General features: G+C 24.7%; 1 long non-coding RNA gene across 1 annotated transcript; it reads left to right on the forward strand.

The window, feature by feature from the left end:
• Nucleotides 1-11,229: 11,229 nt before the first annotated feature.
• Nucleotides 11,230-19,022, forward strand: LOC135924955 (uncharacterized). Its single transcript, XR_010571463.1, has 5 exons — nucleotides 11,230-11,342; nucleotides 11,622-11,690; nucleotides 12,573-12,599; nucleotides 18,797-18,811; nucleotides 18,859-19,022. It is a non-coding gene; the product is annotated as an uncharacterized LOC135924955 (long non-coding RNA).
• Nucleotides 19,023-26,330: the final 7,308 nt, after the last annotated feature.

A 26,330-nucleotide genomic window follows, 5' to 3' on the forward strand; every position in this document is an offset into this window, starting at 1 on the left:
TTTAACATTGGATGTCAAAGTAATACATTAAATATATCTATTTACAAAATATTACAAATTATTAATATTTTATATAGATATATGTTTTATATAATCAAAATATAATTATAACTATTGAAGAAGGAGAAATTCAATTTAACCTGTACGTCAGAGATAAGAATTGTTGCAGTGAACACAATTTAAATCCATATTTTTCTCCATAACTTAATTTTAGGAGTTATCTCCAATAATACGAGGTAATATTTGTTATTTCTTATAATAATATTAAGGCAGACCTCATTTTGTCATGATTCTCTAATAACTGGTTTGCCCAGGCTTTCCCAGTTTCCCTTATTACGAATCACATGTTTTTTTGCATATATAACTAGGAGTTAACTCATAGACTAATTGGTAAATCAGAGATTTCCCATTCATTAATTATAAATTTATTATCTCCAGGCTTGGGAAAATTTTTTCAAAATTATTATGGGTTGGAATGTGCTTAAAAAATATTTTTCAAAATTAATATTGGCTTGGTTTTCAAAATTATTAGGGATTGAGGTGGGCTTGAGAAATTTTTTTAAAATTATTAAGATCTTGGATGCTTGGAAATTTTTCCCAATAATACAAAAAATGTCTAAAAATCATTTAGCATTATTACTCAAGAAGCTGCTATTAGTGAAAATAATTATAAATGTACATAATATTTTCATTATATCATATATTACAATATTCATGCAAGTATTGGATATCAAAATAATACATTAAATATATCTTATTTACAAAATATTACAAATTATTCATATTATTTAATATTTTATACATTTACTCAATAAAATACCAACAGTCTTAATTTATTTTTAAATAGTATTTTTTTATAAAAGCATTTTATAAATTTATAAAATCAAAATATAATTATTTTTCTAACCTTATTTTCTATACTTTTTTATTCTTGGATTTTCTTAGAGTCAAATACAAAATATTTTTTAACACTTCTTTATTTTTCTTTATTATATATATTTTTCAGGTTAATGATGCTTACTACCTTTAGGTACTACCTATTAAATTTGAATTTTGTTCATTTTTCATTTGGATAGGCACTACCAAATATATTTATAATATATATTTGAAAAATCGTGATTTTTGAAAAGCCTCTATGGCCTAGTAGGCAAGAGCTTGGTTTACTGATCCCATAGTCCCGGTTTCGAATCCCGGGAATGGTCATGTTTTTTTTTAATCTAACTTGGTGGTTCCATCCTTGGGGGATAATATATAGGAGGCTGGACTCGACCACGTGATTCCGTATTAATATATTAAATAATAAGGATCTTATTACATTTTAATAAATTTTGGTCGGTATTTAGCAAATTAGGTTGGTATTTAAAATATTTCCATACATTCACTTGGTAGTAAGCATCATTAACCTATTTTTCACGATTTTACAACAAAAAAAGTATAATCGATAAACACCGATTTTTTACAAAATATAATATATTTCTTTTTTAATATTATTTATTTATCAATTATTTTTTATATAATAAATAAATATTATTATAATACAACATGTACCCCCTTTTTCAAATGACTACATGCCACATTTAACCGTAACTATAATTTAGGAATATATTTTTTTTTTAGATTCTTTTGATTCAAAACTTCGTATCATTGAAATTCTCTTGATATCGACGTTGAGCGAAACTTCATATCGTTCATATTTTCTTGATATTATTGTATCGTTCATTTCCGACGTATGCGACGATTTGATATTTGATTAAACGATTGTTTTGGTTGTTATCAAAAATTATCCTGATTAACGAGTCATAGCTTGATTTATCCATTGCATTATTGGTCAGTCATGATCATTCTATTTTAAGCTTGGCATCCTTATCCAGCATTTTAATGTATCATAGATCTATTACATCATTGTAATTTATTGAGTGAGCATCACACAAAGTAAGCAAATCAAATTTTTTTCTTAATATCTTTAACAACATATTCACAATACCCCTATTTCTTTTTACATAATGAACCATTACACAAAACAACAACCTTATTATTTTAATTTTATTATTTTTTAATTTACATAATGAACCATTACACAAAACAACAACATTATTATTTTAATTTTATTATTTTTTAATTTAAATAATGAACCATTACACAAAACAACAACCTTATTATTTTAATTTTATTATTTTTTAATTTACATAATGAACCATTACACAAAAAAACCTTATTATTTTCATTTTATTATTTTTTTTATTCTCTTACCCTTATATTTCCAATGATTTCTCTATTTCACTACCAGTTGCTTTTTCGTAATTAACGTTTCTTCTCTTCTCAATACCGCTTACAATTTTTATAATCTTCTAATTTTACTTTTTAATTTCTTTAATAATTAACTATTTTTTATAACAAACAACTTTATATTAACGAACTTATTTCCCAACTCCTATAAACATTTTATTTTCAAACTTTCTTTTGCCAACTATAAATAACAAAATATAATATGACCCACATATTATACATTAATATAACATTTTTTAAAAAACATAAAACAACTGCACGTGTGTATCTAATTTTTACAATTTTCTCATTAACAATAACAATCAAATTTTGCAATATTAAAATTTAAATTCCACACGACTATCAAATTTTTAACTCATCTAGCATTTTATAATTGAACTAATCGATCCATAACCGTTTTACCCCATAAATATTAAATATACTATTCCATAATTCCTCCAGATAACAAGCATTTATTATCAACCCATATATATATTTCTTTTAAATTTTAATAATCAATTATATCCTTGTTTTCAGCTAATCTCGATTTTAATTGATCTCGATGTCTAGTTACCTTACTATTATCCTCCAATCTAACCTTAAATATTTTATTTCCCACATTATCACTCCTTTCTCTCATTTTCTAGTTATTCCATATATTCTAACCCATACTAATTGATTAATCACATATTCCAAAATAACGTTATCTTCAATTTCAACATCCTATCCAAAGGTTTCAACATGTCTAAGAAAATATTAATTTTTCTTCCCATCATTTTTTCCGCAGGTGATTTACCATCTTTTCCCACTGCACTATTATAATATAACTGAGCTATCCACAACTCAGCTTTCCCTTCCTTATGTTTCTTTATCCAACTTTTTACAATGGCTACCATTCGTTCAGCCTGTCCATTCGAACTTGGATGATATGGTGGTGCCATTATATGTCTCACATTCATTTTACAACATAAAATCCTTGAATAACGAACTCACAAACGCCGGCCCTCCATCCGACATCAAAATACCTGGAATCCCAAATTTCGAAAAAATTTGCAATGTTTTATAACTATTCCGGAGAGGGTATCCCAGGTTGAATCAACCAAAATTTTATTATACCCAAAAACATTTTATCACTTATGGTCAATGCTCAGATATCTGCGATGTTAATCATCCATTTATACCAATTTGCCTAGTAGAAATTGTATTAATTAAATTATAAACAATAATTATTTATTTTCCATCCTAATTTACTAAATAGCCTAATCCCTTCTCAAGCATCTACTTCTTAAGTTGAAGATGTTAATTAATCTTTAGTAAGTCTCCATTATATGTTTCAATATAGATATTTGAATTATAGTTTATATTCTAGACTCAATAATTGCTTGGTGAGATGGTATCCCTCATTCTTGCCCTAATTTATTAATAATTTTATTTTTTGTTATTTGATATTTCTTATTTTATCCTGACTAAAATTTATCTTACTAAGTAACTTTCATTCTTTATGGAAATGATCCTTAATCTTCCATTATCAGACTTTAATTGACACCTTGCTCAATTACCCGCTAAACTTGGTGGTATCGACCTTAGAATCACTCTCCCTATCTCTTTTTATCTCTAATCGCCTTTCGCTCAATTCCACGATCTCATCTTTCATAACCCTTAATGACGATCTCTTAACATTAGCAATCGAAAGATGGAATCTACTAACCCCAGACGGTCAAACATTCCCAACCGAAATTTTTAATAAATCAATCTTGGAAACCCCTTATAAAGAAACTACAAAATAGTCTTAACCCTTCCAATATCAGCGATATACAACTTCTTCAAATAAACCATAAATACGGCGGGCATGAATGGCTAGAGGCACTTCCAAGCCTAACCCTTGATGATCTCTTAACCAATGACCAACTGAGAGTTATCATAGGATTTAGACTTGGATGCTCGCTTACACATTCACACACTTGCCACATTTGCAACCTACCCGTTCAACCAAACACATGACACGGCCTAAACTGCTCCCACAGCCAAGGTCGCCACCTCCTGCATAAAGCTATAAATAAAATCATCCATAACGCTCTTAATAAGGCTAAAATACCTAACATCCTAGAACCAAGAAAACTCTCTTTACAAGATGGTCTCAGACCTGACGGTTTAACCTACACCCCATGGTCTAATGGGAAATCCCTAATTTGGGACGCAACCTGCGTCTCTTCCTTTCCCTCATCAATTAATTCAAACCCTCTTACTAGCGGGGAAAATAAAAAAATTAATAAATACTCAATACTAAATAACTTTATTTTTCAGCCCATACTCATTTCAACTAATGGCAATTTCTCACAATCAACATATTTTTTTTTTAAAATTTTAGCACGTAAAATTTTTAACATTACAAACGAAAAACGCGAATCAATTTTTCTTAAACAAAAACTCCAATTAGAAATTTTTAAACATAATTATACCTGTTTTTTAGGAACATTTTTACTATAAGCTCTTTTTAGAGTCATCGATATTTTTAAAATATACATTCACTTTTAATATGTATATATTCATTTTTTATTTTTATATTTTGTTTACATGTTTTAAAGAAAAATATATAATTTGTCATTTCATTTCTATATAATAAAAATCTATACTATACGAACCATAAATGAGCCCATAATTGCTAATAAGTGGAATTAATCGCCATTCAAAAACACCAAGTTTCTTCGGTTCCCGTTCAAATCGCTAAAAATTGGGAACATGGCTTATATCTCCTAGAAAATTTCTAAAGTAAATTTGAAATTAATATTAATAGATAGGGACTAAACACTTGTATTTAAATTGAAAATTTAAAAAAAATCGCTAAAATGGAAGAAATATCATCCAAAATCCCAAAAATTTTCTAGGAGATATAAGCCATGTTTTTAATTTTTAGCGATATTTTTGTTTTAGCGATTTAGAACCTATCCCGTTTCTTCAACCTCAATTTAACCTATACATCTCAATATTATGAATATTATTAGTGGATTGATGGATTTTGCTTCTATTCTGAACCCTCCTATCTTTAAATATGAAAATTAATAAAATATTTGATATTTAAACCAATTAATAAATAAAAATTCAAGAGGATATGTTTAATTTATGTTTTATATATTCACATGATTATATATTTTAACTTGGTCAAGAATTGTTGTTAATTTCTTAAAAAAATCATTAGTAATCAATTAAAAGCTTTCCCTATCAAACCTCCCTTTTTTTTATTCATCTCTCGTCATCAGTAAATATGAAGTGATGATTATAATAAATTTTTAATTTTGATATTAATTATATATTTAATTTTTTAAAGATTCACTAGTGTAAATAATTTTTTAAATATCATTTACAAATTTTTAAACAAGCTTACGTGACATTTTTATATTTACTTTTTTAGCATTTTTATTTTGCTATTTATTATATATTTATTCTCTAATAAATTTTTAAAGATTCACTAGAGCAAATATTTTTTTAAATATCATTTATTACGTGATAATTTTTAAATATTTTTTTTTAAAAGATTAATATTTATCATTTAAAAAAATTTATTATGAGTCTGTAAGACAACTATATAACATTTTATTTTATTGATAGTATTGTAATATATAACTTATAATTAATAATTTTGGATTTCATAAATAATTTAATATAACTATATAATAACCAGTCAAGAATGACGGGTTTGAGGTTAAATTGTGTATATAGTACTAAATATACTTTATTAATATATTTTATAAAAATGTTAAAATTTAGGCTAAAAAGAGGAAAATTTGTGAATCACTCACACCTCATTTCTGATTCATCTATCTATGAATAAGGGAGAAAAGTATGATGACCCATCTTTCTTGAAGGGTAAAATGAAAAATATAATTAAGAGTGCCAGAGCTCTCATAAGTTAGCATTGCTTATTTTATAAAAAATGACGGGGAATGAGAATTTCCTCCTTACTATTATGATAGTTGTTACCTGTTATTTGAAAATAATATCTAATTTGATTCTTTATAACCTCCTCCCACCTCCAGGTCAGGTCCAATCCATTAAAACTAAGTTTAAATACTATGTTTTGAGTAAAAATATATTTTAAACTTTACTTAATACCCATATCAATATTATTTGTTAAAATATAACTGATCGTCTATGCCTATTATTTAAAATTAAAAAAATTCCGAAGGTAGGTCCAAGGCCTTAAAAATTTTGAAAAAATTTCCCCAACCAAAGATCATAAAAATTTTGATAGTTGAGAACTTAAAACATCATAATGAATTTAAAAATACAATCAAAATCAGTATTTATGAGCCTTGTTTTAATAGTTTTAAGTGAATGTCTGATCCATAGTTAATAATAAAAAAATTCACTTGTGTCCAAGCTGATAATAATTTTAAAACCCCAAGCGTAGCGCTTTGCTATTATATCCTTGTTTATACAACCTATTTACGAGGATGTGGATATAATCGAATGTTTCGGCCTTTATGGCTTTGAAATTCCTAAGGCTTTATTTAGTTATCAAAATCGAATTCGACAATGTATGGTAATATGAGAAGTTGAATAATAATACACAAATATGATCGAAAAAGACAATAATGAAAAATAATTAGTTGCATATTTACAATTCGTTCTTTGCAATTGTTCATTGTTTTTGTTGTAATTTGATTTTGGATTCTTAGCCTCGTACATCTTCTGAGTTGATGGAAATGTTTTCAAGATTATAGGTTATCGTTGATTCGCTGCTACCTGGTAGTGGGAAACCTGAGATAGACGGGGTCCCTTGTGATGATTGTAGCTGTTGTATTGAGGGGATGGTTTCCTTACCGAACATTGAGACATCTTGCTCGTGTAATTATACAGGCCCATGTAGTATCGCCTCTGAAAAAAGGTCCCGTTGTTCTCTCAGTTATCCCCACCATAGATGGTTTATCGGAAGGGCTTTCGTCTGTCGGGACCCATAGATATTCTGCAATATAGCCGTTGAAGTTTTTTACGAGACTGAGCTTAAGCAATATTTGGGTGATCACCTTTATGACATGGGATCTGGATCCACCTTTTCTAAATGTGTAGCACGCAATTGTGGTCTGTAAAGATCATGGGTGTTCTGTTGTCCTTATATATTGCCATTATAGCACCTATACCGAGAGCTAGTACCTCCTTTGCGTTAAAATGTTCGATGATGGGACCTTGAACAAGAGGCAAGCTTCTTGAACTGACATGTCGTTAAAACCCCTAAAGGATATATCGATATGAGATCCAGACGCATCAGTATATTCTGGGTCGTGTACATGATATCTGACCTTCAAAGGCTCCTTCAATGCATTAATAATGGCCGCCGCCTTTTGGAAGGTGTCGATAATTGGGGTTAGCGGGTCCATATTCATGGTATTGTAAAAGGGAGAAAATAATCTGGACATACAAGTTATAGTGTAAGTAACTACTTCTAGTATGTTGGCCGCTAACAAACGTCCCATCTAGATGTTGATATGGGTGCTGCCTGATGATCTCTTGACATTTCTCTAGTCTTCTTCTTGTATTGGTGTCGGCGCTAATCGTTTTTGTTTCGAGGTCGATAAGAATCCCGATATAAGCGATACGAGGGGTTTAATACTAATTTTTCTCTAGAAATTTCAAGCCCACAACCTTCCAGGGTGCATTTTAGTGATCTTGTTGACCATTTACCCTCGTTGTATCCATAGATTAATATGTCATCAAGATAGATATTGTAATTTGCTCTTATGACGATCTTTGCGAGCGCATCGAGAATAATTGACTGTAGACAATAAGGGCTGAAAAACGCACCCATAGGTAAAACATTGTATGCATAACGTGTTCTGTTGATGAAGAATCCGAAGAATCTCCTTACTTGTTGTGATAGAGGTATCGAGAAGAATGCAGATTTGATTTTGCATATGATCTTGGACTTTCATGGTTACCTGACATCAGTGGAATGGATTTGAGCCGGAAGGGGAGAGAAATCACTGATAACTCTACGGGAACCATCAGCCTTGGGTATTACATACAAAGGAGAACAAATTTGGTTAGAGTTGGTGGGCTTAATTATGTCTGCTTTCAACATTTGACGGACAATGTCTCTGTATCTATTGGAGATAGAAAAATTGTTGCGATGTCGGAAATAATGTTTATCATTCCCTGATTCTAAGATAATCCAGTGTGAGACGAAAACCTCTTGTTGCGACCAGGGTTTTAGTCTTGTTCTACTAATATCTAAACTGCGCAGCGCGTAGATGTTCATTCGTGATGCCCGTGTTTTCGTTACCGATACCATTGAGGATACAGGGCAAGTTTGGCACAGCGATTGACCCCACCTGGGGCATAACAGAATCATCGTCGTTGTTCGAAAATGGATTTCAAGGTCAAAGAATATGGAATTGTCACCACTATCACCGCTGCTGCTCGAGGACCACGACGTTGTGGTCGGTAGGATCCACTATTCGAAAATCCCGAATCTTCGGACTGGAAGGAAGGTCGTCGGACTCGGAGTCGACTGGCAGGCGATGGATCCGGGTCTTTGTGAATGGAAAGTTGATTATTGTCATTTATGAAATTATTTTTCAAGCCCAGACCGATCCATTATAATTTAAAATAATTATTCTTAAACCTGGACAACCGATAATAATTTTGAAATTTTTTCAGCTTCTAATTAAAAAATATTTATCAAGCCCAGCCAGACCCATATAATTCTAAAAATTCTCAAACCTGGCCAACCGAAGAATAATTTTGAAATTGTAATCCCAACCCTCGTATTCTTCTGTACTGAAGATTTTCCTATGCTTTTTAATGAATTTTGAAATAAATAATAAATAGAAAATGAGTTAAAAGGTGTGTACTAACTATACTATTACGAACTATAATGAGCCCACTTAATTTATAAATATCATTCGGAATCATATTAATTTCTATTTATTAATCCTGAAAATTTGTCAGATTATAAAATATAGGGTTTTAACTTTCCTAAATTTTTTTTATTAATATCTAAAATATAAATGATCAAGTTTGTAAATATTTTTTATCACTTTTAAAGTACATTTTCTTCTCAAAATATTTAATATTTTTCAAACCTTTTTTTGAGCATCACGTTAAGTTACTATTTCCAGTTTTATAAAATATTCACTTAAATTATAAATTGGAGTGACCTACCGATCCTCTGTATTCAACGTACCCTAGTCTCCACTAAATAATCATAAGTGAGATAAAGCCGCATTCAAAATCACAAGTATCATCAACCTCAATTTAACCTATACATCTCAATATTATGAATATTATTAGGGGATTGTTGGATTTAGCTCCTATTTTGAACCCTCCTATCTTTAAATATGAAAATTAATAAAATATTTGTGATTCATATTTAAACCAATTAATAAATAAAAAATTTAAGAGGATTTGTTTAATTTATGTTTTATATTATTCATACGATTATATATTTTAACTTGGGCAAGAATTGTTGTTTATTTATTTAAAAAATTCTTTAGTAATAAATTAAAAGCTTTTCCTATCTAACCTACCTTTTTTTATTTATCTCTCGTCAGCAAATATGAAGTGATGATTTTAATAAATTTTTTAATTTTACTATTTATTATATATTTATTCTCTAATAAATTTTTAAAGATTCACTAGAGTAAATAATATAATTTTTAAATTTTCTACCAAGCCTACGTGACTTTTTATATTCTTACTTTTTTAGTATCATTTTATTTTGCTATTTATTATATATTTATTCTCTAATAAATTTTTAAAGATTCACTAGAGTATATATTTTTATAAATATCATTTATATATTTTCAAACAAGCCTACGTGATAATTATAAAATATAATTTTTTTAAAGATTAATATATATCAGTTAAAATTGAACCCTCTTATCTTTAAATATGAAAATTAATAAAATATTTAGAATTCGTATTTAAACCAATTAGTAAAAAATAATTAAAGAAGATTTTGTTTATTATATATTTTACATATTCATGCATTTATTATAAAAATTGCATGATTTCTTGAATGTTGTGAAAAGAGAGAAAGCTGAGTAAAAAGGTGTGATGATTTAATTAAAGAAAAAGAAAAATTGGAAATTGAAATATCTTTGATTTACTATTAATTAAAAGAAAAGAAGTAATTTAAGGAAGCAATAAGGTTGTAAAATTTCCATTAACAAGGGGAAACTAATTTTGAATTTGAAATTGGCAGTGATGTTAAAAGACTCGTTGTGACCCGATCTATAAATTCTGCTAACTTAATATTTTAACTAGAAAAATATTGCATAAGCCTCGAAATTTTAGCGAATAGACGTTTAGAACTATGTGTGCCATATATGAGCAAAATCTTCTGGCTTGAGCAATATTTTTTTTGGATAAAATATTGAGTTAGCCGTTTTTAAACGTTTAAAAAACACTAATTGTTAGAATTAAAGGACAATTATGAGTTTCAGAAAAATTGTAAATTATGTTAACGCACACGTTTAATTATATATTCAGAGAAATGATATATTTTTTTAGAGAGAAGAAAATGTATTTAATGGTGTTGAAGTGCGAAAAATATTTTTTTTGGGGAATGCAAGGTTAAATGTAATATTTGAGCGAAAGGTTGTCGAGAAAATTAAAACCATTAGGTTTGAAAAAAAATATTTTAGTATGTTTTAATTGTTTTATTGAGTGTTTGTAAAAATATTTATTTTGTAGTTTGTTTTTCTAAAAAAAAGGGGAGAATTATTTTAAAATTAATTTTTTTTTAAATAAGGTGGGTCCAGTTATTTTGTATAAATCTCATATCAATCTTAAAATGGCAATTTGACTGGATATATGAATAAAGTAATATGTGCTTAATTTATAATTTGTATTTAATGGTGTGAAAGTGGGAAAAATAATATTTTTGCGGAATGCAAGGTTAAATGTAATATTTGAGCGAAAGGTTGTCGTAAAACCATTAGGTTTGAAATAAAAAATTTTGATATGTTTTAATGAGAATTATTTTAAAATTAATTTTTTTAAAAATAAGATATGGTCTAGTTTTTTTTATAAATCTCTTTAATATCAATCATAATATGGCAATTTGACTGGATGATAAAGTAATATGTGCTTATTTACTTAGATTTAATATGTTTATATCTTTAATTTCGTTAATTATGAAACACTTATTTGCTCACAAATTAGTAAAGATTCACTAGAGTAAATATTCTATTTTACATATCATTTATAAATTTTTTAATAAGTAGAACGTTTAAATTTTTATTTTCATAAACATTTTAAAATATTTTATTTAAAAAAAGATTTAATTTTTATCATTTAAAAATTATTTATTATGAATAAATTATTTGGACTCGATAACGCTATGATATATGTATTAGCAATCTGTGCGATCATTTGGACATTTAATGGTGCCATGGGGATAAACATTCATGAGAGACCAATTGACGGTATATATATAATATACATACAATTTTTTAAATATTTGATAAACTTGTATAACTTACACAAAGACCAGAAAATTGAATGGTCGTCATTATTATGTATAACAAATTAAAAGAATAAATTTATGTAATTCGAAATTTCAGGCGGCCTTAAATATATTAAATTAAGTAACACACACAGAATTATAAAATATACAAATTAATAGTAATCATATTAACTAAAGACAGAAAAATAAAAAAAAAAATAGTTTTAGATAGCTACTTTTTTTGTTATCTTTTATCCTGATAGGCTTAAATACTCTAGTATGGCCCTAGCCTTGGTAGGTTTTGATTCTATTTTTCTAACTATCAACTATATGCCACATTCAAAACTTAATTTTACTAATTGTTTTTATCTATATAACCAAGCCTAAAATAAGAATTTATTTTTTTAATAACTTTTGTTTTTAGATTTCTTTTTATTGGACATAATCGCACATTACATGAGAATAAAGTGATTAATTCATAAGTTTATTAACAAATTAAGAGTTTCAGCAATAAAATGGAATGGAATTATAAGAAATATTTTAAGAGTAAATTTTTGAAAACATTTCCTTTAACTCAGCGTTAGTCAGTAAATTTTTTAAGTACATCAAATGGATACAGTTAAATAATAAAGCTTAAAGTTATTTTGTGGTAGTTGAAATTAAAATCTTTTTCTATAATTTTAATCGAACTCAAGATTTTATAATTTGTTTGTAAAAAAAATCTTCTAAAGGGCAAGGATCTTTGAAGATATTTTAATTTTGGGCAAATTTTTAGGGTATAGCAAATAATTATAGAAGTTTCAATTTTCTTATCATAAATATTTAATATTTTTATAAAATTTTATATTTTATATCAAAATAGACTACTATTTGAGACCCCATAAAACAAGTTAAAAATATGATATGCGATAAATTTTATTAAGTTTCGTTTTTATAATTCTTTGTTTCCTGTTATTGATTACTTACTTATATAATTTATCTTAAAGTTTATGGTTTCATCTTATTTTATTTTTTTTATCTTTAAAATTCAAAATATCATTTTTGAATAATGATTATTAGATTTAAAAAATATGAATAAATTTCCACTTTTACTAAAGTTTAACCTTTTGCCAAAATATATGATAAAAACCAAAAATTGATATTCTTAATATATAGCCGAATTAAGAATACAAATTAAGTCAATAAAACAAATTATTTTTTAACTGATAGACAGAGATCTAATTGTCAAGCTATAATAAATATGTCTGGATAAAAATACATATTTACTGAGTTTTGTTAACATATTATTATTTATAAATTTGTATTTTTTATAAAATGCCAATTTATCCCAGTTAATTTAATACCTTATATATGGAGCTTTCCAACACCTTTTCTTATCCTTAATAATAGACAAAAATACAATTTTCATTTCTCAAGATTATTATCTATAAAATAATTTTATAGTTTACATTTTGAATATACAATAAAATTTATAAAAATAAATGCCAAATATAAACATAATTTTGAAGATTATACAAAATATTCGGTTCTTTAAAATTTTTTTTCAGAGACCTGTAGACTAGGGATTTAATTTTAGGAATACCCGGACAGAGTATAAAATTTTTAAAAAATAAATTACTGGGCCCAGGTATATTTTAAAATAGAATATTTTAAATCGCCATTATTAACTATAAAAATTAAAAATATTTAAAATTATTTAAACAGGGATGTGCAAATTGTACCACTAAAGATTTCTGATTATGTTTCTATATACTATTACAAAATTTAATATAAATAAGCTATAAAATAACCCTAATATATATAAATGAAAAAAGAAAATTTGGGAATAATACATTAGATGTTCAAAATACCATGGAGCAAGCTCCGTCATTAGTATAGCAATCACAATTAAAACGATATCTGGATCAATGATAGATCTGGATAAATATAAATAAAATCTTATTTAAGAAAAAAAATTATATATAATCTAGCTAGGGTGTGTAATAACATTACAAATGTATTTTCAGTTTTTGTTTAAAATTTTTTTCTCATATTCTGATTATAATAGCAAAATTATTCTCATTATTTAATACAAATATAATGATTATCATTTCAACCCTTTATTTTTTATTATTATTTTAAATAAATAGGGGATTCAGGCAAATCAGGTCTCCGATTTTTATATAAATGTTTTTTGATTTAAGGGTTTTTAACTTTATTATAAATTATTTTCCTTTTAACATAGTTATATGATATCATATATTACAATAAAAAGCTTTATAAATGTAAGGAGAATAAAATATGTAGTGTATAATTAAAATTAAATAAACAAAATCAGAATCAATCTGTGCAGTTAAGGTACCTAATAAATGTAGCGCATAATATTTTTTAAAGTAGTCATAGCTAGAATGTTCCGATCAGCCGTGTTTATGGTCACGTTGTAAACTTAGATGAAAATTAAAAATCTTAATATGAGTGATTTTTATATAACACGTAGAACTAAAATGTGATGAGATAAGTAATGTCCTATAGTAGATATAAGGGCCGCTATTCATTAGTTAGATTATTTGTTTATCAAAACATTATTAGCCTAAATTATATATAACTCAGCTTGGGGTTAGTAATATTAAACAGGTTTCGTCAGTCTTTGTTTAAAATTTCCTTAATTAGGATTATAATACTAAAATTATTTTTATTATTCAAATCAAAACAATACTTATTATTGGTTTAATCCTATATTTTTTCTAATTTAAAATTACGAACAATTTAGTATTTCAAAGCATTACAGGTTTCCGATTTTTATATAAATATGCATTTATTTTTGACTTATGGGTATGGATTTAATTTTATTATTAATTATTCCCTTTTAACTAAGTTATAGGACATGTAATTATTAAATACGTTTAGTCAGTCTTTTTAAATTTTCTAAATTGGAATATAATATACTAAAATTTATTTCATAATTCAATTTAAATATAATACTTATTATTGTTTGTATCCTATATTTTTTTTATAATTTAAAACATATACAAACATATTTAGATTTTCTACACATTACAGGTCTCCTAACTTTATATAAATGTGCATTTTATTAATTTTTATTAATGGGCTTATTTTATTATAAATTATTATTATCCTTTTAACTTTGTTATGATACTTTAATTATAATAAAAATAAATAAACGTAAAATTACATATAACCTAGCATGGGGGTCTGATTTTATTAAATATGTTTAATCATTCTTTGCTTTAAATTTCTCTAATTCCTAATAATAAAACTAAAATTATTCTTATTATTTAATTTAAATATAATATTTATTTTGTTTTAATCATCTATTTTTTATTCTAATTTTAAAAATATATTGTTAAACCTAAATGACAATTTTGATGAGAAAAGAGCCTTAGAATTAAGTAGTGATAACCTTTATTTATCAGTTTGCTTTCGCTATAGGTGATGAGAGACTTCAATCACATCTAATATCAAGGTTGTTTTATCAAAAAATAATTTGTATAAATTTTATATAACCCATTTTGAGGGCTTAATAGCATAAAATACGTTAGTCAGTTTTTGCTATAAATTTCCCTAAATCTTAGTAATAATATTAAAATTATTATCATTATTCAATTCAAATATTATAATTATTATTGTTTTAATCCTCTATCTTTTATATTAATTTTATATAAAGGAAAACATGTCAATACAGGTCTCAGATATTAATATATTTTTTTTTGATTTATAGGTTTGGATTATATTTTATTCATCGCCGTGGATAGAGATATCTTTAAATAATTTATTATGAAACTCTATTTCTCCTTTTATTCTTTTAAAATAAAATTAAGCATAATTTATGAATAATATAAATCTGATATTTAAAATTTCTTAAACGTAAAAAATATGATCAATCAGTAAAGAAGAATAAGAAAGAAAGAAAGAAAGAAAGAAAGAAAGAAAGAAAGAATGAAAGAAAGAAAGAAAGAAAGAAAGAAAGAAAGAAAGAAAGAAAGAAAGAAAGAAAGAAGGAAAGAAAGAAGGAAAGAAAGAAGGAAAGAAAGAAGGAAAGAAAGTAAATATATGTATAACAAATAAGGAAACTACAATAGTATATCGATTTAAAGTTTTGAGATTTCGCCTTTTTGATCAATTTATAAAGGTACCTAATAAATGTAACGCACTATATTTTTTAAATAGTCTAGCTAGTACTGCATTTTGGTCGGCCGTGGCTTTTTTTGGCCAAGCCGAAAACCCCGTCTTTTATAAAAATTACCCCGGCTAGCTGCTGATTTTAATATTCGCTCTTTATTCTTATAATTTGTCAACATCACTGTTATATCACAATAATTTTGTCTTCATTTTAGAATTGAATCAATCAAAAATTCCATTACTTACCATAATTTTACCTGTATTTAAAATGGAGACCGAATTTTAGAAAATGATTAGGGCATAATTATATAATCTCATTAGAGTGGATATTATTAAATACCTTTTGTTGAAAATATTTTCAATAGAATAAATTTTTATTTATTTAAGCTGCAGAGACAGAATTTGAGTTCGAGGCAAATCAAAGATAAATTAAGTAGGATTTATTTAAAATCATGCTTGAAGGAAAATCTGAAGCAAGTAAAAATTAATTAATAACTTTTTGCAAAGAAATTGGAATCACTATTTCAAACTATAAATCAGAACTAATATAAGAACCATTAAACAGTTGAATTAGTATGATGATATTATGCAGTAAAAATAGCGATGGAGAATCAAGAGTAAATGATATTCAAATTATTTTACAATATTAAAAAATAAGCATTCAACAACAAATACAAATTTTGATTCCTCTTTAAGTCATTTAGCTATCCACCAGATATGGATGTTCTAGATTTCCAGAGAGAAAATAGGATCTAATTTCATTGTTTTTCCACGCTAGCTATTAAAATCTCTTTGTGTTCAGGCAACTAGCACACTTACTTTAAGAGTTTCAACCGCTTGGTTAATCTCGAATTCAAGGGATCATTATTTTAGGAAATTTAAAGAAATTATTTTTAACCATGATCATTAAAATCGATTTTGAATTTATATTAACTTTTCAATACAAATCTAAAAATATGCTGAGATATCTGTAGTGGAGCGTTTATTTTAATTTAATATTTTTAGAAAAAATTAATTAGCAATTAAATAACATTTTATAAAATATTTATAACAGTGCGCCGATTTACGCTGCTTATTTTTTCTAGCGGTATAAACCGATATTTTGAAAGCGCAGAGAGCTAAAATTAGCTACTTATTTAGATATATTAAAAAATAATTTATATAAAATGATAAATATAATTTATTAATTTAATTTTTATATACATCACCTATATTAATTTTGCCTTAGAAAGAATAGAGTTACATGGCTATCTTTAGCTATAATTACTCAAATAAAAAAACAATTAAATGTTTATCATATGAACAGATTAATTGAATTAAATAAACATTATATTTGAGCAAATTTTTAAACCTGTCCTATGTTTATTCATTTATTTATAACTTGTAATCGAAATACACGCATCTTATCCATAATCATGAATAAGATTTAAAATTTATATATTTTATTTACTACTTTTCACAAAATTAGTAACTATGGCCTTCCATTTTTTTCATAAAGTAGCTTTAATGTAGTTAAGTTTATTTAGGGGGAAATATATTTGTGGCAGTAGCACTAAAATTAGCGTTAAAAGCTATTGTAATTTTAAAATACTTTAAATGCTCTTGTCTCTATTTTATTTAAAACTTTTTATAGTTGAAAAATAATTATTAAAACTTTAAAAAGTTTATTCGATTTTACTTATTTTTCTCTATTCCAAACTTAAACTAATTTATCTGTTTAAAATATACTTGTTCTTTACATAAATTTTTATCAAAAAAAATTATTTTTTGAAATATTTCGGTAATTATAAGTTTGTTTGAAGTAACGGGGCTTCAGATACAGGTATTTGGATCCTAATATCAATTACGGTAATAATCGCTTAAGGATCCTCTAAACCATGAAATCTGGTAAGGGTCAAGATTAACTCGATTAATTTTATTAAACCACAAAAATCAATTAATATAGACTTTTATAAAATACAATAAATTACATCTATAAATATATTTTAAACTCAATATTAATAAACCGCAAAAATAATAAAAATTTTTAAAACTCAATTAATAATTCATGAAAATTTATAAACTAAAATATAAGATGGTGTATAGGGAAGAAGAAAAATGAAGGTTGGAAGAGGAGTTGTATTAGTTTTATCTAAAATTAATAGGGTTAAAATCAACCTCCCTATACCATTCAGAATTCTAATTATTCCTCCAGATTAAGGACGATCTCCGGTATTTAACTATCTACTTTCTACTAAAGAATCCAAAAGTAAGACCATAATTAAAAGAAAACACAATAATCATATGTTTTACTTTTAATGTAATTAAATCAAACAAAAGAGGGACTTTAAAAACTATATCTATTTTTTATGTATTTATGGCGAAACAAATGAGGGATTAAAAACGGAACTAGTTTAAAATATATATTTCAACAGTTACAATTATCAAATTTCAAAAATGACGGTTCTTAACGATTCAATGCATAATAAACATAGATTTACTTTTTCGTATATGAGATATTTAGAAATATTCTAATACATACACTGTAATGAATGAGCTCCTATTTTTTATTTACCTATTCAAAATAAAATAAAAATCGTTTAAAATAACAAAGTAGCCTATTCAGTTCATAATTTACATATATTTTACCTTTTTGAATATGCGATTTTTAGAAATATATAATCGAAATAGAATTGGAGTGCTCCACTTGCCCTAATGTTTAAAATGAAAAAATCAACATTTTTAAAATACAATAGAGGAAAAAATTATTGATCAATTTTGACAATAACTTTGACAAAAATTAATATTTTTTAATCTAGTTTTTTTTTATATATTGGAAATATATATGTTATTATCCACTTTTTACTCAAAAATTTTGAAAATGTCAAGGGGAGCACTCCAATTCTAGATCGACGATATATATAAACTGTAAAGGATTTCTTAATATTTATATTATAATATATTAAAAAATATTTTTCTATTTTGTAGGCATGGCTATTCCTGGTAATTATAATAAATATTACAATTGTGGATTATTTATAAATTTCAAGCAATTATTAGAGACAAACGATGCACTAAACTGAACCGGCTAGCCCATTAGAGGGTTCGATATTAAAATTATAAATAAAAATAAAGGTCCGAAGACCCATGGCCATATTTCCTTACTATTATTTCTTGCCAGATTGAATATCACAATTATACTCTGATATAAAAAACAGAAAAGTTGGATAAATAATCAGAAAGTGGGAAATTCATAATACTTTGTAAAAAAAATAGATAAAAGAATTATGAAATACTTATTATATTTTTTTATTATAAAAATTTTTTCTGTAAATTAATTATACCAAAGTATTGTAATTGTAAAAACAATAAGAAAACTCTTGTTGAATTTATCAGAGAACGATGGATATTTTTTTCTAAATTTAAGCGATATATTTAAATAATTTACTATATATGAAAAAGTTTTTCTTAATTTTTATATTATAATAAATTTAAAAAAATTTCTATTTTGTAGGCATGGCTCTTCCTAATAATTATAATAAATATTTCAATTGTGGATTATATAAGAAATAATTGTATTAATAATAAAACAATTTAAACTACATAAAATTTCTTATTGTGTGGGCTGATAGATTGTTGCACATATGAAGGCTTATTGGTTAAATTATTTTTAAAATTTATTTATTAAACTATTATATCCAGTTTTGTAATTGTAAAAACTCATGTGGAATTTATCGAAAAAGAGGGATATATTATTCAAAATGGCGCATCGCTGTGGATAGAGATATCTTTAAATATTTTACTATTAAACTCTATTTCTCTTTATATTCTTTTGAAATATAATTAAGCATAATTTAAGAATAAAAATCTGATATTTAAAATTTATTAAACGTAATAAATATGATCAATCAGTAAAGAAAGAAAGAAAGAAAGAAATAAATTTTTTAAATAAAATATATGTATAACAAATAAGTAAACTACAATAGTATATCGAATTTAAAGTTTTGAGATTTAGCATTTATTTTTATCAATTTATATCAATGTCAATTAATTAAATAAACAATTTAGGAGAAAAATAAAAGCATTTTAAATAAAAAAAAATGATAGTTAATAGAATTTTAAAAAAATATTTTCTAATAGAATTACTATTAAATAATTATATAGTAACATATATTAAAATTAATTTGCATATATAGGAGAAGCTGCTAATCTTCCAGGTACTTAAAATTATATTATATTCTTATAGCAAAATAAATAATTAAAATTTTAAACGATTCATAAATATAAACAATCAATAATCTAAGAAAATATGTCAAAACAATTTGATAATTTGCATCGATATAAGAAATATAAGGTTAAAGAAAATTATAAATCGATAATAGAATTTTTATAAAAAATATTTTGGAGGAAAAGGGAAACTCTTATTAAACTTTATAAATTATTAATTTTCATTTATATGAAGAATATAAAAAATTGCTCATATAAGGATTATTATGAGGTTGAGTTTTTAACATTCTCTTGTATGAAAACTGTTTTTTTAATAATTTTATAAAAAAATCGCATTGCTTGTAAAAAATATATCATTTGAACCACTAATTAATTAATTTTTTTTCATTAGAAATGAGAAATATTTATATATTTGAAATCAGCATTCAATTAGGATTATAATGATGTCTGCGATATATTATATTTATGGAAAAAAGTTTATAAAAAGCAAATTTCTCATTTATGATAAAAAAAAATAGTGATTCCTATTTAGTGCTTAAATGGCACATGTATATTTTACAAACAATAGAAATTTATTTTAAAATTATATAAAAATGAAAGTTTTATATGAGAATATTTAATCATAGTCTTTAATAAAGCATGTTAAAAATTTTCTCCACTTATAAACAAAATAAAATAAATAAAGAAAAGTTTTATACGAGAATGTTTAAAAACATAACCTCGTATAAATCCTTTGATCTTGTTTTTATTAGTTGGTGTGCATTCGAGTCCTAACAGAGTTTATTAATTACGATTAAATATATATGTATTAAACACTTATAGGAGAAGCTGCTAATGTTCCAGGTACTTTTTGAAGCAAAAATAATAATTAAAATTTTAATCCATACATAAATATAAACGATCAATACACTTAGATATAATGTCAGTACAATTCGATAATATATATCGTTAAATGCTAAATTGTAAAAAACTAATTTTAAAAGTAGCAAGCTACTGCTATCGCAATTTGTAAAAAAAATAGCATGCTACAGCTATAGCTTACCCATCAAAAAAAATTAGCGCGCCATTAACTACTATTTTTTAAAAGTAGCTTGGGTTACTCTTTACGCTACTTTTTATAAAAAAAAATTAGAAATAAATTAGTCTTATTTTTTTTGCTCATAATGTAATTCACAGTATAAAATATATACATAAAAATCAAAATAAAGTTAGGTTTGATTATGAAAAAAAGATTATTATTTATATAATTATAAATAATAATATTCATTTTTTATTTATTTTATTGCATTTTAATAAAAAATTTATATCTACGATCAAAAAAAATAAGTTTCGCCTTAGTAAATAATCTCCACTTGAATGCAAGACAGTATTTAATTTTGTGTGCATATTTATACATAAGTAAAATTATGAAAAATACTCCTTTGTATTAAAAAGCGCTTCTAGGGGATTTTCTATTACATTAGTATTCTATATTTGAAAAAGGTTATCAATGGAAATCGTTTTTATGGTTCTAACTATTTGTTTAATATCTCAATCATTAGTATCTGGCGATAAACTATTGTTGTATCAAGAGATAGAGTTTTGATTATATTGGTATGTCTTTGATGTGCAGGACCTAATTAACAGAAAACTATTCAATTATTTACTTGCTCGCAACTGTGAAAATCATTTTAGTCTCAATGACCCGTTTGTTTTAATGTGCAGCCAAATTATTGTCTTCGCCGCTCATTAGTATACCAGTTTCACATTACATATACCCACAAACTTAAAAAAAATATTAATTACTTGCAACATTTGTGCAAAATATGTTAAAGGGACAAAGGCCAATCTTTTATACAAACATAGGTACAAAGGGATTACATGTTCTTCCTCTCAAAAAGTTTCAAATAATAGAATTATATAATATTTAAACCTTTATAAAATATTACTGAGCTTCATCGTCAAATATTAACATTATCTTAGACCAAACTTGACATGCCTAGCCAATATATCTAGAAACCTAATTTCAAATTTTTTTACAAACTAATCTAAATAGTCAATGACAACTTAAATTTCTTAAAATTATGGGAAGACTTACTATTCTGCAAATGTCTTATGTATCCTGTTAACAAATAGACCTCATGAACAAATAAAATCCCACATATTTACCAAATATTAAGTAAACTCTATAAAATTGAAATAGATGATACAACAAACAAATTGAAAATATATCAATTAAAATAGATCGAAGTGGCATAGGTGGCTCAATTAAGCTTTTATCTTCAGATAACCATCTTTCTCCTATTAATATAGAAACTATACAACATTAAACTTTTATCTTTAGATAACCATCTTTCTCCTATTAATATAGAAACTATACAACAGACGATCACATTTCGAATCATCTTGAACCCACAAATTTATCAGAAGGTGATGTAAGGTCTCATGGTATGACAACTATACCTTGGCCTCTTGGTAAATCTTTAATTTGGTATTACACATGTCATTCTTTATTCCCCTCAAACTTAAATATCAACCCACTAATACAGGCAGAAACTAAAAAGATTAACAAATACAAAAATTTTAATAACTTCATATTCACTCCAATATTGACTTCAACAAGTGGTCATTTTTCGTCATTATATAAATTTTAAAAAAAAACAGGTAATACGAAGCCAAAGAATTTTGCCATAAATAGACATAATTATGGTTCCATTTTGGGAACTTAATTATAAAATTGTATTTTTAATTATATATATATTTTGTTTAAATTTTTATAGTATTATAATTTAATCTAAATTGTAATTTATTTTACAATTAAAAAATTATTAAAAATAAAAATTTCATATGAGAATGATTAAAATAACAATATCGTATAAATTCATTGATCTTTATTTTTTTTTATAAGACCAAGTTAAATATTCTCTACTCGTATAATTAAAAAAATTATATTAAATAAAAGTTTTAGAGAAAATGTTTTAACACAACCTCGTATAAATTCTTTGATCTTTGTTTTTATACGAGGTGGTATACTATGGAGTCCTTAGGCACATTTATTATTTAATAATTTATAATAAAAATTATATTAAATTTATAGTAGAAAATGCTGCTCTTCCAAGTACTTAAAATTATATTATATTCTCCAAGCATGAAAAAATAATTAAATTTTTAATCCAATCATAAATATAAACCATTATTACACTAGAAAAAATATCAAAACAATAGGATTATTTATATTGTATAAGGATAAATCAGACTAAAGAACATTTTTAATCGATAATAGAATATTAAAAAAAATATTTTAAAAGATGAGGAAGTCCTAAGTCATTTAGGAATTTAATTAATTATTTACTAACTTTTATTAAAATTAAATATATCTATAGATGAAAATGCTTTAGTTCCAGGTACTTAAAATTATAGAATAATTTATAAGGCAAATATTACGTTTGTTTTGATTTGCAACTCATTTAAATTTAAAGTGGGAATATTTATCATCTCGGACATATGTAGGATTAGCTTGCAACATATGCAAATATCATCGTGTATTATTTGTAGATGGCGCAAGGAGAAGTAATATGACAAGTTACCCTACAATTAAAAATAACCAAAAATTGTAAAATCCATCTTTGTTTATCCTAAATCAAAAGAAATATTTTGTATTAACAATGTGGTGAATAACTGCACTAATGGCGAAAATACCTTAAAACAAGTATTAAAACTTGAACGGCGAAGGTCTAAAGGAATATATAACTTATTGTCTAATAAAAAAATAGTTTTAAATGGAGGGGGGGGGGTTAAACTGTTTAAAAAGCTGTAAAATATGGAAACTGAAGTTCATTAAGATCATGTAGTAATCCTTATATAAGGATACTATATTCTCTCTATTTGTATATTTCAAATAAAGTTATTGATTACATAATAAAACTTAGAATTTTTTTTTATTATATTGATAGCTTTATTGTAAAATAAGGTTTAATGGTGAGATAATTGTTTGTGTTGATTATAAAGAGTTATAAAAATTTTGGGGCTGTTAATATTAGATAAATTTTTTATATAGCAAAAAATATTTCTATTTATAATTCTACCTTCCATTAGAATATGGCAATGGTAATATCAATAAATGAATTTAAACCTAAACCAAGCCATCTTAGAGTTATTTCGAGTTAGGTAACTCATAATTAATTAAAACTTTGCAAAATTCCTCTTAGATACTATTTTAAGCATAAAAATGGAATATACATAATCGGTTTATTCATGCTTCATTCCATCCCAAACAATTTATTAGTTTTCATTTAATAAATTAGAAATATATATTTTTTAAAATTTTACATTAAAAGTTGAAAATAGTAAGTTACTTGATTAAATTTTTTCCAAAATTTGTAAATATTCTATTTTTTAAAAAATATTTATATAGTGATGTTTCTTAATCTTTTATTTTCAGATTTAATAACATATAAAACAGTATATAATATTATCAAAATTCTTTCTTTAATGAATTAGGACTTATTATTTTACATAAAAATTTATATTTCAAAAAAAAATTGATAAAAATGGAACATACAATATCGGTTTACTTATGCTTCATTCCATCCCAATCAATTTATTAGTTTTCATTTAATAAATTAGAAATATATACTTTCTAAAATTTTACATTAAAAGTTGAAAATAATAAGTTATTAGATTAAATTTTTTTCCAAAAATTTGTAAATATTCCATATTTTTAAATTTAGTTATATAGTGATGTTTCTTAATCTTTTATTTTCAGATTTAATAACATATAAAACAGTATATAATATTTTTAAAATTCTTTCTTTAATGTATTCGGACTTATTATTTTACATTTAAAAAACTTATATTTCAAAAGAAAATTGATAAAAATGGAATAGACAATCGGTTTACTCATGCTTCATTCCATCCCAAACAATTTATTAATAAATATATATTTTTAAAATTTTACATTAAAAGTTGAAAATAGTAAGTTATTAAAACTTATTTATATAGTGATGTTTTCCATTCTTTTATTTTCACATTTAATAACATATAAAACAGTAATTAAATTAATATTTTTAAAATTCTTTCTTTATTGCATTCGGACTTATTATTTTACTTTTAAAAAAGTTACATTTCAAAATAAAATTGCACTTTTTATTTAATGTTAAAAGAAAGTGAAAGTATTTTTGATTTGGAAGATTTGCAAATATTGAATTCACCACTCTTTTTACATTATTTATTCCTACCGTTGACATCTCAATCATAATTATTTTTTATATTTAAATTATAATCCTAATAATTATTTTTTATTTTAAAATTAGGAAAAAGTTATTTATTAAATGATTTTCGATAATTTTAAAAATATTTTATTTTTCTAATATTTCTATTTTCATTTATTTTCGAATATTATTTTAAAATTTTAGATAGTAAGTAGTATATGATATTTATTTTTGTAATTGTTCTTAATTTAATATTTATATGTGTCATATGTGTATTATATATAAAACATTAAATTGCACCTTATTTTAGTCCCACAAAGTAACACAATAATTATAACTCTGAGTTTAATGAATTCAGTGGAGGAAGAGGTGAATGTGGGGTGAAGGAGGGGATTTCTAAGGAAAAATCCCTCAGAAATTTGTCAGTTCTCGTAAATATCATTTTAAAATAAAATTCTTGCATATATAAACTATTCCCCTTCTCCCACAAAAATTAATAAATTTAATAACTTTTTAAAATAGCGAGGATAAACCAAAATTATTTTTATTAGTTATAGGCCAAGGCTTACAATGGATTTAAATATCCAATAATTTTATGGGTAAAACTTATCTAATAGTAGCCACTTCAGCAAAACCTAGGTTACGCCTTTTATTTTCACACCTTTTCTTTTTTGATTTATTTTTTTCCATTAGGAAGTTTTTGGGAGAAACTCTGAAGGGAATAACGTTCTCTTTATTGTAAACAAATTTATGCCATTGAAATTTGAATAATATATAATTTTAATGAAAAATTAAATTTAATCTTTTGAATTACTATTATCCCTGAAAATAATAAAATTATCCATTTATAAAAAAAATATTAATATAAGTATCTAAGAATTTTATGTAGAAATGTTATAGTATATATTATGATATAAGGGGTATTTATTTTCCATTTTCCCTTATTAAAAAAAATAATATAATATAATTAAAAGTAGTAAAAAATTCATTCGAAAAAGAAAAAAGGTTCAATAAAAAAAGAAATATGTATTAAAATAGAAATAAAAAAATATAAAAACTTATACATTTCAATAAAGAAAAGGTATGAGGTAAAGGAAAAATAATAT

This window comes from Gordionus sp. m RMFG-2023, chromosome 2 (genome assembly GCF_954871325.1).
Source record: "Gordionus sp. m RMFG-2023 chromosome 2, tfGorSpeb1-WG-v2, whole genome shotgun sequence".
Taxonomy (NCBI): domain Eukaryota; kingdom Metazoa; phylum Nematomorpha; class Gordioida; order Chordodea; family Parachordodidae; genus Gordionus; species Gordionus sp. m RMFG-2023.